Source organism: Protopterus annectens, chromosome 12.part0 (assembly GCF_019279795.1).
Source record: "Protopterus annectens isolate FY-2018-M chromosome 12.part0, PAN1.0, whole genome shotgun sequence".
Taxonomy (NCBI): domain Eukaryota; kingdom Metazoa; phylum Chordata; order Ceratodontiformes; family Protopteridae; genus Protopterus; species Protopterus annectens.
Genome location: NC_056746.1, coordinates 63,407,302 through 63,423,102, shown reverse-complemented (window position 1 = coordinate 63,423,102; position 15,801 = coordinate 63,407,302).

The window sequence follows — 15,801 nt, the reverse complement described above, 5'->3', positions numbered from 1 at the left end:
GCCGCCTGTGTAATTGTCTGGCTCTGATCTGTTTCACCTGGCAGCGAACCTAATGCCCCTTGATTAACTTCCTACTGCTGCTTTCCCTTCCCATTGCCCTTCTGATTCATCCTGGGGGCACACCGCACTATCGGTGTATTGCAATGTGCACACTGCTACTATTTCCTGGGTTCACTTCTATTTTTTTGTAGATCCTGTTGCGTGGCACGCACACCTGCTTACACTGTGTTGTACATGCTGGGCAGATTTAAACACACATCCTAGCTTTGCTGTGCTAAGCTGGATGCAACCCCGAGCCACAGGGCTCCAATTCGCTGACAGTATGCCTGACACTCCCACAAATGATGTCACCTACCTCCTAGTCTTGCACTCAGCTATCCATACTCATACACTGTTAGCACCTGCCTCACATGCTGGGGAAAACCGGGATTCACTATCCTTCCATAGAATTGCTTGCTAATGCATAGTTACATGTGTCACACTGTGCCACCCCCCTTACCAACCACTACTCACTGGCCAGGTTGTCTTTTGCCTGCCATTGACTTGCATGGCGGAATACTGATTTTAGTTAGACTGCTGTTTTTAGGTTTATTTTCTTATTTCCCCACCAGTCCCGTTTGCGTGCCACTGCCCAAAGCTTCAACGGACGTGATCGGTGGACATATCATAAAAGTTGTATTTTGTACATTTGGCATTGTTTGCAATGCCAACGGCCTTCAACTTTCCTCAGTGCTATGCAGCCTTTATTTGGAGCTGTCATAACTCTGTTTTGCAGTTTGCAGTGCAGTACTGCACGCCCTGATTCCTGCTTCCTGGATGGAAAATTTATCTCATTTGCATGGTTTTCACCTGAAAATGGGGTGATTTGTGTACGGGGGCTGGGGACGTGCAGCACAAATGCAACAGAGCTTGCACACATCAGACGTGCACGTACGTGGATCGCTCGGCTGCCATATTTGCAATATTTCATCTAACACTAATCGTGCTCGCTGTGCAAGCTTTTCAGAATCTGGGGGTGTGTCTACTACCATTTGCAAATCTATACTTATCACAATGGCAGTTATGGCTTCTCACAAAACATTTTTATTTCAGATGAATTCATACATTTTATTTTGAAAACTGTGTTTTTTTTTTCTTTGACTCAAAAGGGAGAGGCAAGAAACTAAATTTGTGATGAAAAATCAAGTACTTTCCTTATTTCAAACAATACCTATTTGTAAGTTAGATATACAAAATAACAGAGTGACAGGGCAAAACTATAACACCACAAGGAGTCCATAAAGTCTTGTCCCCTAATAAATACTAAATTTGCACAAGTGCTCATTTGTGATTTCATGATCACAATAACTTTTCACTTGCTATGAAATATTTACTCTTTTTGGCAAGGTGCATCATATATAGGTAACTTTCTGTTTCTTAAATTCAGTCTGTTGATTTCCCCGATTCTGCATAGCTGCATTTAACCTTTGTTTATTATTATTTCTGTTTATCCTGACATTTTTTTTATTTTTTATTTTGTTTGACAGCATGCATTTGAATCATTTAAGCAGTGCCTTGCAGCATGTCTAAACCAAAGATATATTATTGTCCTCTCTTGCTCAGATAAAGAAAGCATAGCAATGGAAAATGGTTATAGTGTATACCTTCCTAGTTTGCACACTAAAAAAATCAAGTGCGTGATTAGTTCGGAGAACTGCATAATGGAGTATGTCCCAACATGGAGTCACATAATTCTTCTAAGCTAGCTATACTGACTATAACCACAGACTCCATCCAATGTGGTAAATAGTTGTTTTGTGGCATGGAATCCAGAAATATGGTTCTCAAAGATAACCTCTGCTGATACTTTATTGATATGTAGTATTAGAAATTATAATTTCATCAAAAGTATGAGATCAGTTTATTTACAAACAGCAGACAGTTCAGGCAGGGCAAGCCATCTTGTTTTCCTTTAGCAGCCAGTAAATCATCTCCCACTTTGTGTTTTCAAAACTTATACAACAATGACTTATTAAAGAGTATATGCATGATATGCTTGTGAGTGGATATCTATGTTAAAATGTCAAAATGCTGAAATGTTGAAATGTTCAAATCAAAGTACACACTACCTTGTGTATGTACAGAGCTGGAAATGCCCCCCACCCCCAAGCCATATCAGGGCTGATTTCCAGTTTCTTTGCAGAAGGGGGTGACATTCCACCAGATTTGCTAAGCCCTTTATAGTGTGCAGGATTAGTTTAAGAGCTATTTTCAGCAATATGGCCAATGTGCGATCCAGGAATGAGCTCACGGGACGTGCACGTGAGCTCTTAGGCTAATCCTGCATGGACCAAGCTCCTGTATGCAAACTACCCTCATTTGCAGGTGACAACCATGCAAATGAGGATAATATGAGTTCCAGGAAGCTGGCAGCCATCTGTGCAGGACGAGTGCAGTGTGCATAAATGTACTCAGTTAGTAACCGAGTACAGTTCAGCAATCTACAAAATGGAGCCATGACATCTTCAAATAAAGGCTGCATATCATTGAGGAAGCATGCCAATGTCCAAGTAGAAGGCCATTGGCATTAAAAAATGTAAAAGAAAAAAAATAAACAACGTTAAATTTCATCTTCCCTGATCTCGCCTGGTTAAGCATAGGGCAGCGACTCGCAAATGGGATCGGGGGGAAATAAATCAAATAAACCTAAAATAAGCATTCTAACTAAAATCAATATTCTGCCATGCAAGTCATTGGCAGTCAGAAGACAACCTGGCCAGTGCATAATGGTTGCTAAGGGGGGAGGCTCAGTGTGGGACTTGTAACTATGCATTAGCAGGCAATCATATGCAAATGAGGGAAGGGTTAGTGAATCCCAGAGTTTCCCAGGGTATGAGGCAGGTCCCAAGAGTGTAAGAGTATAAATAGCTGGGTGCAAGACTAGGATATAGGTGACTTCATGGGGGGGGGGTGTCAGGCATACTGTAAGTGGATTGGAGACCTGTGGCTTGGGATTGCTCCTAGAGTAGCACAGCTAAGCTAGGGGTGTGTCTAAACCTGCCTAGCACTCTTTACAAAGTGTAATCTTGTGCGTGCACCACGCACCGGGTTGTACAGGAAGAAAAAGGAAGTTAAACCATGAAAAAGCAGCTCCGTGCACATTTGAGCACTTTGTTCATGCAGCACGCACATGGGCCTAAACAGGGAGGCAATGGGAAGGGAAAACAGCAGTAGGAAGGTAATCAAGGAGACCTAGTTGAGCTGCCAGGTGAATTGAGTCAGAATCAGCTAATCACACAGGAAGCAGACCAGCCCAGCCCAGAACATCTGTGTGCCCGCATGTGGCATGTCAACCCCTACATGAATGGAGTATGGCACATGCACACACTGCCCTCCGATAGCAGTAGTATGACAAGCCTGCTGAGGTCATCCAATGTGAATTACACCTTTGGGAGAGCTATAGCTCAGTAAAATGCATGGCGCGTCCCATAACTGTGTACTGCTGTAGTGACAGAGTAGTAAGGTAGTAGTATTAACCCCAGGCCTGTCAACTGTGTGAGTGTGTGTTTGTGTGTGTGTGCCTGTCGGACTCTGACTGTGTAGAGTGAAATGCTTGTTAGGCTACTTACACTCCGTGCAATACATATATTAAACTTTGGCAAGGCTGCTGATGTCATTCACCTAGAAGTACACCTCGGGGAAATTGAAAACCCAATAATTGCTGTGGCACGTCCTGTAACTGTGTACCGCTGTAGTGTGATAAACTGGTTAGGTAAGTGTTTGTTCCCCAGCTCTGGCAACTGTGTGTGTCTGATTGGGTAGAGAGCAATGTTTTTTAGGCTACTCACACTCCATACCATACAAATGCTCTACTTTGGCAAGGCTGCTGATGTCACTCACCTAGATGTACACCTCTGGGAATGTGATAAGCAAGTAATCATTATAGCACATTCTGTAACTGTGTACTGCTGTAGTGTGATTTAGAATAGTGGTAGTGTTTCAGCTCCATCCATGCCAGTTCTGGATGTAATGTGTGTGTCTCAGTGTCTGTGTATGGAGCAATGCATTATAGGCTACTCACCCGCAGTACACTACAAATGCCCTACTTTGGTAGTCCTGCTGATGTCATTAATTGTAAAATACACCTTTGGGAAGATGTACTTCAGTAATGTCTGTGGCGCGTGATATAACTGCATAGTGCTGTAATGTAGTAAACTAGTTAGGTAGGGATTCTACTCCCATACATGACAGGTGTGTGTGTTTAAGAAGAACACAAACTAATAAAAAACAAAAAAAAACAAAGAAACACACCAAGCCAGCAGGAATTGTAGTTACCATCAAAAGAAGGCTGTTGTAAAAGGGCAGTTTGTTAGGGCATCCAGAATGGTTACAGATGATGCTGACTTCATTTTTGAATGTAATTTATTAACAGAGATGTTTGTGAAAAGGGGTTACCCACTCCCCTTGGTGAATGAGGTTTGTGCTGAGGTTAGTATTAAAAGAAAGAGAGGGTCTTTTAAACCCCTTTTGCGTACTGCCTCACCATTTTGAGATGCCGTTTTTATTGAACAGATTAATTTATTGGAAGATGGTATGGTCACTTCTGTTTTAGGTGTGGGTGAATTGTCTCTTGAACCTAGTTTCAGTGAGGATGTCCGATATAGTGGATTTATTACTACATTATCACTTGATGCTGATGACCTCAGGTATATTATTAATAAGAATTGGTGTTTTCTGAGGGAGGAAGCATTGATTAATAATAGGATTAGAGAGAAACCTGATGTTATTTTTAGGAAGGGTAGTAACCTCAAAAATGCCTTGGAAAGTAATTGTGAAATTAATATTCTTGGTGGTATGTCAAAATGTGGTTTCTGTCATTTTTGTAAATTTATTAAAGTTACTGATTCCTTTGAGATGTATGGGAAAGTATACCAGCTTAAGGACAGATATAACTGTTCATCTAAGAATGTTGTGTACATGGCGGTATGTCAAGCAGGTCCTTCATTTTATATTGGAAGGACAGAAAGATGCCTGAAACAACGCATCTATGAGCATTTGTACAACATTAGGAAGCTGAATTTGAATAATGCCTTGGCTAGGCATATAAATCAGTTTCCATCACATGCATTTCTATTTTTTGTCATTGATCAAGTGTTGGATAAGTATAATAGAGGTGGTCCTATAGCCCTGAAATTAGATGAAAGGGAACTGATTTGGCAATTGAAGTTTAATGTACATCCCCTTCCTGGGCTGAATGATAATTTATCTGTAAAATGTATGTTAAAATTGAAATCCTGTTTTAGATGATTAGTAATTCAGTTTATGGATGTATTTTAGCTTGCTGTATACACTTTGATGTTTATGTGCTGATTTTTATATAGCATGAACACTTTTGTGTGTATGTTCCTTTAAGGACAATTTGAGTATGTAATTAATTGTTTAATTGGTCTTTTTGGAGGGATATTTAAATGACTTGTGATTTTTAACTGTTGTCTGATGAAGTTTGCTTATGAAGTAAACGAAAGTGCTAACTACAATTCCTGCTGGCTTGGTGAGTTTCTTTGTTTTTTTGTTTTTTATTAGGTGTGTGTGTTTGTAACCCATATCCTGTGTAGAGGTGGTTGTGAGTCTGTGACACCTGTGGGCAATGTGGAGGGGTTTTGCTAATTTAAGTTATGGTGGCTCTACAATATATCACAATATCAACCATACAGGGATAACAGATATAAATGGCTGAGAGGCTGGGGTGCAAATCCATACCCATACATGTGACATCAAGGCCTGCCAGTGACAGTTAGCAACCCCCACTGTGCCTTCACATGTGACTCATAACGGACATACCATGCCTGACAACATGGCCTGTATGGACAGATGACATTGAAATCAGGAAATGCTGTTAGCATGCTATCAATGTAGGTGCAAGGTCAATCTGCTGACCAGTACCACTCCCTGCCACATGTGGGCAAGATTGGCACAACTGATGATAAGCTGTGTTCACAGCATGGGCCAGACACCCCAGGTGCAGTTCCACATGTCACTGTACATGCATGTGGGAGGTGTGTACATCCTAGACACCATCCAAGTCATGGACTAGGGAACACAGACACGGCAAGTGATGCACAGCACTGGCCTCACACAATAGTCACCAAGGTGACTGGAAGATGGATGCAATAGCCACCTGTGTGGGCAAATGCAGATGCTACAGGCCTGTGCCACAATGCATGACCAATGTCATGTGGGCTGATGAAAAGGTATACCCATCGCCCACCCTTGCTGGCACTGGTGGCCACCACACACCTGTGCAGACATGCACCCATGCATGTCCAAACTGGACCCTGTGTGTTCATGTGTGTGTTGTATGGTGAGTATGTCCATATCCACATGCACTACTCCCCCCAGGGCACAATGAAGCATGCCATTTTATGTCTGACACCCCATCATACTCACTGCCTATATGACCTCTGTGTTACCCATGTGGTGCATGTGTTCCCTGCACATTGATGTGTTGTGGCAATCCCACTAGTGACGGGTTGCACTCCTGGCCCTGCTAAGTGTGTAATGTGTGTGTCCCTGTGTGAGTGTGCCTGTGCTGACGTTGGCACCTGTTCATGTGGACAGGCACGTGTATTTACCTATATCTACCGTATCCCTGTTGCAGATGTCACTCACCATCACATATATGTTCTGAGTGCTCCCCACCAGATAACCCATGTGGTGTAACCAGTAACAGCATTGAACTGTGATATAACTACCTAGCTGTCGGGTGTTTGATACCCTGTGCTGGAAGATGTGTGACAAAAACATGCACAGGTTTTATCCTCCCACCCCTCCCTGACATGTATTCACCTCTGTCTGCCTCCCCTACTCCCTCTCTGGCCGATGTGGAGGGCCACACCTGCATTGCTTAGGCAGCAGCATGTGTATTTAACTTTATGCTCATGATCAGCTGATGGTCTCTGCACGAATTGCAGCCCTTCCCCAGCCGATTGCATGTGGAACAGGTGTGGTAACAGTCCCATAGCCAGTTGCATGGAAATGCACTCCAATACCTGGGAACATCCTGGTGGTGTTGGCCCTTGTTTGTCACTGTGAGCAGGAGCTAGAACTGTTGTTTGGCAAACAGCATTCCAGATGGGTTGGGGATTTACCTCTAACAACATACACTGTGGGAAGAGGGCAACAAACAGGAGGGGGATGTGCCTGACCTGACTACGAACTGTAAGTGCTGCTATACTGCATATGGAGTAATGTTGAATTAACAGTGTTTGTCTGGATATGCCTGTTGTACATGTCGCAATACCTGCCATGTCAGTTCCATGTATATCAGGAATCCCCATCTGCAGACTCTTCTGTAGACTTGGCAGTGTTGTGCCTTTGGTGTCATGTGTTAGCCACAACACATCTATCTGTGGAATGCAGACGGTAGTGTGAGGATTGCAGTATGTTGAAGGTGAAGGCCATGACAGTTACTGGCTACATATCCCTCATTGGACATATGTTGCAACTTAACCCGTTACAATGGTAGATTAATGAGGTTATCACAGCAACATGTCTATACAGGCCCTGTGTATGTGCTGTCAGCCACACCTCTGTCAACCTTTGTACATATAATGTGTATGAAGTGGTGCATATGTGCTGTACACCATAAATAGTGTCATCATATCTGATAATACGCCAGTGATATATCAGAGTGTCACACATGTCATGTACAGTAGGGGTTGCACTTAATGCCATACCCTGGAAATCCTGTGGATGGTTGTACAGTACTGAGGTCTGTGTAGTGATGGTGAATGTCAGCAGTGTGTGTACTGTTAATATGTACTATGGCCTGTGTACAGACTGTAGTAGATGTCATTGTTCTAGCACCCCTTCAATCTAATCTGTTGTTACATGCTGCTCCACTGTATGGTACTGTTGTACCTTACATGTGTGTAGGGACAGACACACACATGTCCCATACCACAGACAGCCATCAGACCAGACTGTGTAGCAGGCCAGTATATGTAGAGTCATTCTGTGATTAGCACATAAGAAGATGGTGTAGGACAGATAGTCCATATACTGTACTATTATGCTAGCGTACCATATGTGGATGCGGTTGTGTTCACATTGGTTGTGGTTATGCACTGTCACACAGTTGTATCCTACCCTGTGCTGTGACATGGCTGTCAAGCCTGCTATATATGCAGGTACTGTACCATGATAACCTTAGGATGTCTGTCAGTAGCCAATGGCACACATGTTATGAGCAGATGTCACCTTCCACACACACCGTGTCTGTGTCAGCAATCCCAATGGCAGTAGCAACTGTCTATTAATATACCAGCTATACATACCAGACATCCCCTTGCACTACTACATTGGATCTATAGGGGCTGGGTTAGGGCTACACTCCATGGCCAGGATATATGGGGGGATGATATGGACATGTACTTATCCAGATGTGTATATATATATATATATATATATATATATATATATATATATATATGAGTACACATGTGTAGTACTTCCAATTACCACTGTCATGGCAACCACCCACTATGAATCCCTACATCATGTGGGCATATTCCCTGTACATTCACTGTGTGATGGACATCCTTTCTATGTGTGGGCATCAATGTTACAGACAGCATGTAGCAATACCTCTTACAGGAGAACCTGCCCACTCAGGGCAGCCACATATATGTAGGTGGATCTGTGAGTAGAGTGGTGTAATGCTTTGCATGGTCCTGGTGTTACGGTGTGTGTGTGTGTGTGTGTGTGTGTGTGTGTGTGTGTGTGTGTGTGTGTGTGTGTGTGTATGTACATACTAGTTTACCTTGGACTGCAGTCTGTCTGCATAGCTCATTACTGTGGGCCTATCCTCTAGCTGGACAGAGGTGTGCCTCTCATGTGTTGTCTGTCCACCACACAGGTCCTGTGTCAGATATTATGATGGCAGTGTGGGTGTTGCATGCTAGGAGTACATGGCTATGTCCATTTGTGTATCTGATGTCGTATTCCTGCATTAGGGCATGTTGCAACATATCCTGTAACACCAGCATGTTCCAAGGTGTGTAACTGCAATATTGCGGGTATGGCCCTGCATTCCTGCCTTTGTCCTCCACATGCATGGCAGCCTTTGTCCTGCTGTAATATGGGTAGGGGCTGTTTGGTAATGGTCTACTATTAACTACTGGTAGCATTTCTACTATCATCCCAGTCATAGCGTGGACACCCACAACATTTGTTGGCCAGGGACCATACATATAACAGATACATTGACAATACCACAAGTAAAGAACGTCCCCCTAGGGCTTGACTACAGGGTGTAATTGGAGGCTGCTGACCTACATCTGATATTGTTGTCTGTTACGTATCGTGCAGGCAAATCTGTTGTCAGCTGTTGTACGAATTGAAGGGCATAGCCTGGACACCATAGTATGTTATATATCCATACTGTCTGCATCTACTTTTTTGTGTGGTCTTTGCATCCATCACTGGTTATATACTTCAGCATCCATGTGCTGTCAGTAATGGCATATATTAGTGTATGGTACACAATAAAGGTTGTCTGTGTATACATACCTGTGTCGTGCCATGTCCTTTGAATTGAGAGTGGGTATATGTGCAATGTAAGTATCCCTTTTTTGGGGCTGGTTGCCACACCACCCATCTCACAGGTACTGGTTACAGGGCTTGTGGCTGGGAATATATATTGCACGTAGTACGTCCACACTACTGCTACACATGTATGGCTATTAATACCCTTTGTCTGTGTATATGTGTATGTACCCATATATATATATATATATATATATATATATATATATATATATATATATATATATACACACCTGCACATGATTGTCAATGTATGGATGTGTGTGCATATCTGTACCGTTGTAATGTGTAGCCCTTCACCATAGTACATTCCCTGCAGTACAATGATGTATCTGCATGATATGTTACAGATATTGGCCTGACATGTACAGGTGACATGGGTAACTGTTGGAGCATTGTAGCTGTGTTGTTGTGGGTCCTATTGTCAAGTACTGCATGTGCTGGATATTGGATTGCATAGCATATCCATTAGGGCTGGGGGGGTTACATAGCAGTAATTACCAGGTGTCCCTCATTTGTGCCTCCACCCCCATTAACTGTGCTCATGGTCTGTTATGTAGTACGGAGTGGATCAGGAGTCCTTTCCCATGTGGAAAGCATATACACATGTCTGTCTATATAGACATATATATATATATATATATATATATATATATATATATATATATATATATATATACATGTATATCTGCATAAGTATATATGTTATACCCCCATATATAGAGGGATAGAACTTAACATTGATATAGCTCTAGCTATGTATATGTATCCATATATATATATATATATATATATATATATATATATATATATATATGTGTGTGTGTGTGTGTATGTATGTAGATATAGATATATATATATATATATATATATATGGATATATACCCTGAACATATTAATCTATATATGTAAGATTGCTGTTATATTGTTATTTGTGAGTTATACATACACATATATATACCTAAAGCTGTCTATCTCTCTACATTTACAGATGTATAGCTGTCCATATGTCCATGCATGTTTGGCCTATATGTGTGGCCTGTACCTCATTCTCTTGGCAATTGACATGGATGTCCTTAGGACTGAGGTCAGTCATTCGTGCCGACACGTACATGTTTCAGACGTATCATCTCCAGCAATATATAGGTTCTACCACATATAACTGTGTAACCTGCAACGTTTGAAGTGTATTAGAGCAGGATATGACAGATATCCCTATATGTACCCACATTATGGCACACTATGTCCGGGATTCATGCATTAAGAGGTCGTGTGGTGTGTTATTACTACATTCCCTGTGCTGTTGACTGATTGTGCTGGATGATATGTATGTGGAATGAGTGGTTATGTACATCTGTCATGGTTTAATGGTAAATCACGTAGTGTATGATGTGCAGCATCGCGGGTGTGGGCCTTCCAGAGGCTGCATATTGTGTTTTAGGGCAGAACACCGGCTGTCGGATACAGAGTGAGTTAGGGACATTTGAGCAGTCGTACGTGGGTTGCGCGGGTTTGCACAGAGCTAAGCAATGCTATGCTTGGGTTGCATTTCCTTACATTCAGCTAGCATCTACATAGCTCAATCTATGTAGACAATGCTTACCCCTGCGCGAATAAACATACACACATTAACAACTGCTTATCCATGCTTACTACTACTGTTATGCACATATGCATGCTTACTAGTGCCTTAGTCATTATGACACATCACATGTGCATTTAAGGCAGTACTCCTGTGCAAATATAAATGTTACTTAGTAGCCTATCCAGCACAAGGAAGTTAACATATGGATATCACATGGAAAATAGGATATGCTGTAGTGGGACTCGACCCAGGAATGCATGTACGTTAGGTGGATGATCTGGCCATTACACTATTGTTGTTAAGGTTCGTTTGCATATGTCTACCATAATGACATACTCATTTTCCCTTCTCCCAGCCCCTGAGCTCCACGTACACAGCATCCATTCATTCCCCAGTTGCTAGCCCTGCCATACCACACCTCTACACATTTTCCCCTCTGCAAGTCTCGGTACACCTGTAATATACTGTCCCCACCCAAGTGTCCGCAGGCTCTTCATCTGTTTAGTTCATGTACGTACCAGCCTTCCCTTGATCCTCCTCCAGTACTGGTGGTGACATCGATGTGACCCACAACTGTGGGTTCATCCCGCCAGAGACGGACCTGTTGTTGTGTCAAGAGTAGACCTAGCTGGTCTACAGTGTTTCTCCCACTGGTAGCATCCTGCCAAGGTATTGTGTAGCAGCGGTTTGCTCACACACCTGGCCAGTCACATCTCCCGGTTCCACGGAACCAATGCCCCAGGTGTGACATACTGTGCATGTAGCATGCTCACACACCCCCATGGTATCATTATTCCCTTCGGTATTATGCAGGCCTACTGTTCACACAGTATGATTGGACAGGGACTGTTCCGTGCTGTACATAGACTGCTCATACTACTATAGTTGAGCAATGGACCCGTGTTCTGGTATTAATCTACACACTTATATACATTTCCTATGCTGTCGGATGCCTGTGCTGGATGATGTGTTTGTGATCACAGCAGCTGAATGTGTATCCACCATTGCTTAGTGGAACTCACATTTACTATAGTGTGCAGGGTCGGGGGTTTACAACCTGGCAGTTCAGATTATTTTGTTATTGGCCACAACAACAGCTGTTGGCTACAAGGTGACTAAGGCACTGTAGAACATTTGTAGGCGGGTATGCACTTGTTTGCGTGAAGCACAGCATTACTGCCCTCAGGTTGGGGCGTCTTGCACTCAGTTAGCCTCTACATTGCTTCACCAGTGTGGTACTCGCATATTGGCAGTCAAACAGGCTTACACCTGTTTGCTCCCACATACACACGTGCAACGTTGTGCATTTTGTTCACATCTGTCAACCGGGACACTTGGACTGTATGCTTGTCCATTGTCAGTGGTGGCCTGGGGTGTAGAGCTCTACATTGACCCCCGCTACGTATCCCAATTAATGCTGGGGTGTTCACATTCATAGAGGGTAACAGACATAACATAGCTACGTCCCCCATTAATCATGCTTAATTTACATTAAACTATCGGTATTATCCATGCTTAGGTCAGGTTTACATGTCAGGTATGACTGCTGACAAAGGCCAGTTTAAGGTGAGGTAAGATTCCTGTTTCACAGGTCTGGATAGGTTACATGCAGATATTTGGGATAGGTGTAGTTATTCCATACCTGTGTGGTACAGTAGAGGTGAATAGCTAAGGAGTAAGCAGGTAGGTACTGGGGGTGACATTGTAACTGTATTGTAGCCCGTAGGTATAATTGGATGGTGAGCAATAGGGATGGTATGTCAGATGTTGGGATTTGTATGCGAGTCAGGACAAGAGGTGTCAGTATCACTAGTTGATGTAGTGGTATAGAGTGTGAGGTGGGGGGGGTTCGCAAGGTGGTGAGCCTGTGCTGCTCCAGGTGTGCTTGTGGTGTTCCTTCATGTGTTAGTTACATGTGTCTTGTGGGACAACTGTGATACTACATGTAGGATGGGGTTCCACATACTGGCAATATAGTGGGGGAAGAGGGTGTCACCTATGTGTACCCGTAGACATTAATAGAAATGGAACAAGGGCTGATAGGTATGTGGTGTGCACGGGGCACAAAGGGGGGTGTTAGTAGGGGAATTATCCATGGATGGCTGCAGGGAAGGTCCACAACTGGCCATGTTGTCTATAACAACAGCTGTGCATATGCACTGCATTTGGTGTTTGCGTCAGACACTCACACCCCCGGGTGGGAGTGAGGACTACAATAATACCTTGTGATGCCTATTACATCAGCTTACATGCCTACAGTGGGGTGTTGCGACCATGTGTTCGTAGGTGTAGTGTAGTGGGTTATGCAACAACACATATGGTTATACTTAGCCATGTAAACTGGACTGTGCTACAGTGGGACCCATATCAGGAATGGCTGCCCATTAGGCGTGAGCATGCCTGTTGACTGTACAGAATCCACGGCCTGTCCGGAGTTTGCTTCATAATATTGGTGTGTTCCTCTTACAATCTGCACATGTCTGGCAAATACCTGGGAACTGATGCCATTAAATACAGACAAGTAGTTAGGTTTAGGGCCCTACATCCTTCAGACGAGTCATGCTAATGCATAACCTATTATTCTATCGGATTTCTAAGGTTGTAAGTGGAATATATGCTTTCTGTCCCTATGTGTCCCCACAATGCTTTAGGTTCTCTCCAGTGGTTTTGCTCTTAGAGGCTGAGAGGTATGGGCGTAAGCTCTACCCATTTCGCAATATTACTTACATCCCCGGGGTGGTACGAATGCAACTGCGCCAGCCAATGCCTGCATGCCTAGGCCCATAATTGCATACCCATAGTTCACCCACCTGCCCCTACACTACAGCACTCATCCTTACTGTGGGTGCAGGTGGGGTCTAACTACACCACTACACACTGCCCACTCTCCATGTGTCAAGACCCATATTGTACGTTGTGTCGACCCATGGGTCATCAAGCTTGCACAACCTACTGGTCCGTGTACGTATACAGCCTGGTTAGATAAATCATTACAGGGACTGACGCCGATGATCATTATTTTTTTGGGTGTCCCACAAGGGACATTGATGTCTTTGTTTCAAGAGTAGACTTGGCAGGTCTCTCCCACTGGTAGTATCCTGCCTGTGGTCTGGGAAGAAGTGGTGTATTTACTTGCATCATGTATTTGCATGTTTCACCCATCTATTTGGGAGGTTGATGCTACGTGTTACACGTTTGTTGATTGGACCCCTCACCCCCATTGGCACGGGCTGTGAACATATGTAATCCTTAACTGGTGCATCATATCTATATATATATATATATATATATATATATATATATATATATATATATATGTATATATATAGACCTATATATATATATATATATATATATATATATATATATATATATATATATATATATATATATATACATCTGTTTTATATTACTATTTAACAAATTGTTTTCTAGTCCTGAGGAGCTTTTCTCCCCGGGTCTCTGCTGTAAATGAGCCAAATGTTCAGACAGACTTACCTGGTTAACAGATGTGATTTAAATACATGATTTAATTAATATCCTAGCTATATATATGTGTGTGTTTGCACACATATATACATATATAGTTCTACATATCTACATACATATATATGTATATATCTGTATGTGTATGCATATATATAATATATATATATATATATATATATATATATATATATATATATATATACATATATAGCTTGCTATATATATATATGTCTAACGACATATGGATGTATGGGTGTCTACATATGTATTTATCTATATGTGGGTATTTAATTATATTCTGTCTCTATATGTACACATCTGTACTACGGAGAGGGGGAGATTTCATTCCATGTAGGTATGGGTATATATATATATATATATATATATATATATATATATATATATATATATATATATATATATACACACACCTCTACAGTTGTACATCTGTTTTTTCCATTCTTTGCCATGTACTATAAACTGTGCTGCAGTGGGACACATAGCGGGACGCTGCCCTGCCCAATGCACACTATTGCTTACATCCTGGGGCGGTCCGCATAGACCCACTCCAGCCAACACCTGCTCAGCTAGGCCCATAATTTCATACCCATAGTTCCCAATCCACACATCCTCTTCAGCACTCTTCTTACTCCGGGTGCAGGTCGGTTCTGGCCACACCTGTACACTGTACCCACTCCCTACTTCTCGGGATCCATCACGTATGTTGTCTCGCCCCATGGATCATCAGGTTTCCCCTACCTTGTACACTGGGAACATGCGTGGCCTGCCGTTCGACATCGGTGTAATGGCAGGCAACCCGACTATGTTTGAATTTTTGGGTGTCCCACAAGGGACATACATGTCTTTGTTTCAAGATTAGACTTGGCAGGTCTCTCCCACTGGTAGTATCCTGCCTGTAGTTCGGGAAGCAGTGGTGTGTTTACTTTTATTGTGTGTCTGTATGTTTCACCGGTCTAGCTGGGGGGAGGGTTGATGCTACGTGTTTCACATTTGTTGATTGGATCCCTCACCCCCATACACACGGCCTGTGAACATATGCAATTCGTAACTGCTGTATCATATCCTAGCTAAATGCATGTGTATATTTGCGCACACACACACACACACACACACACACACAT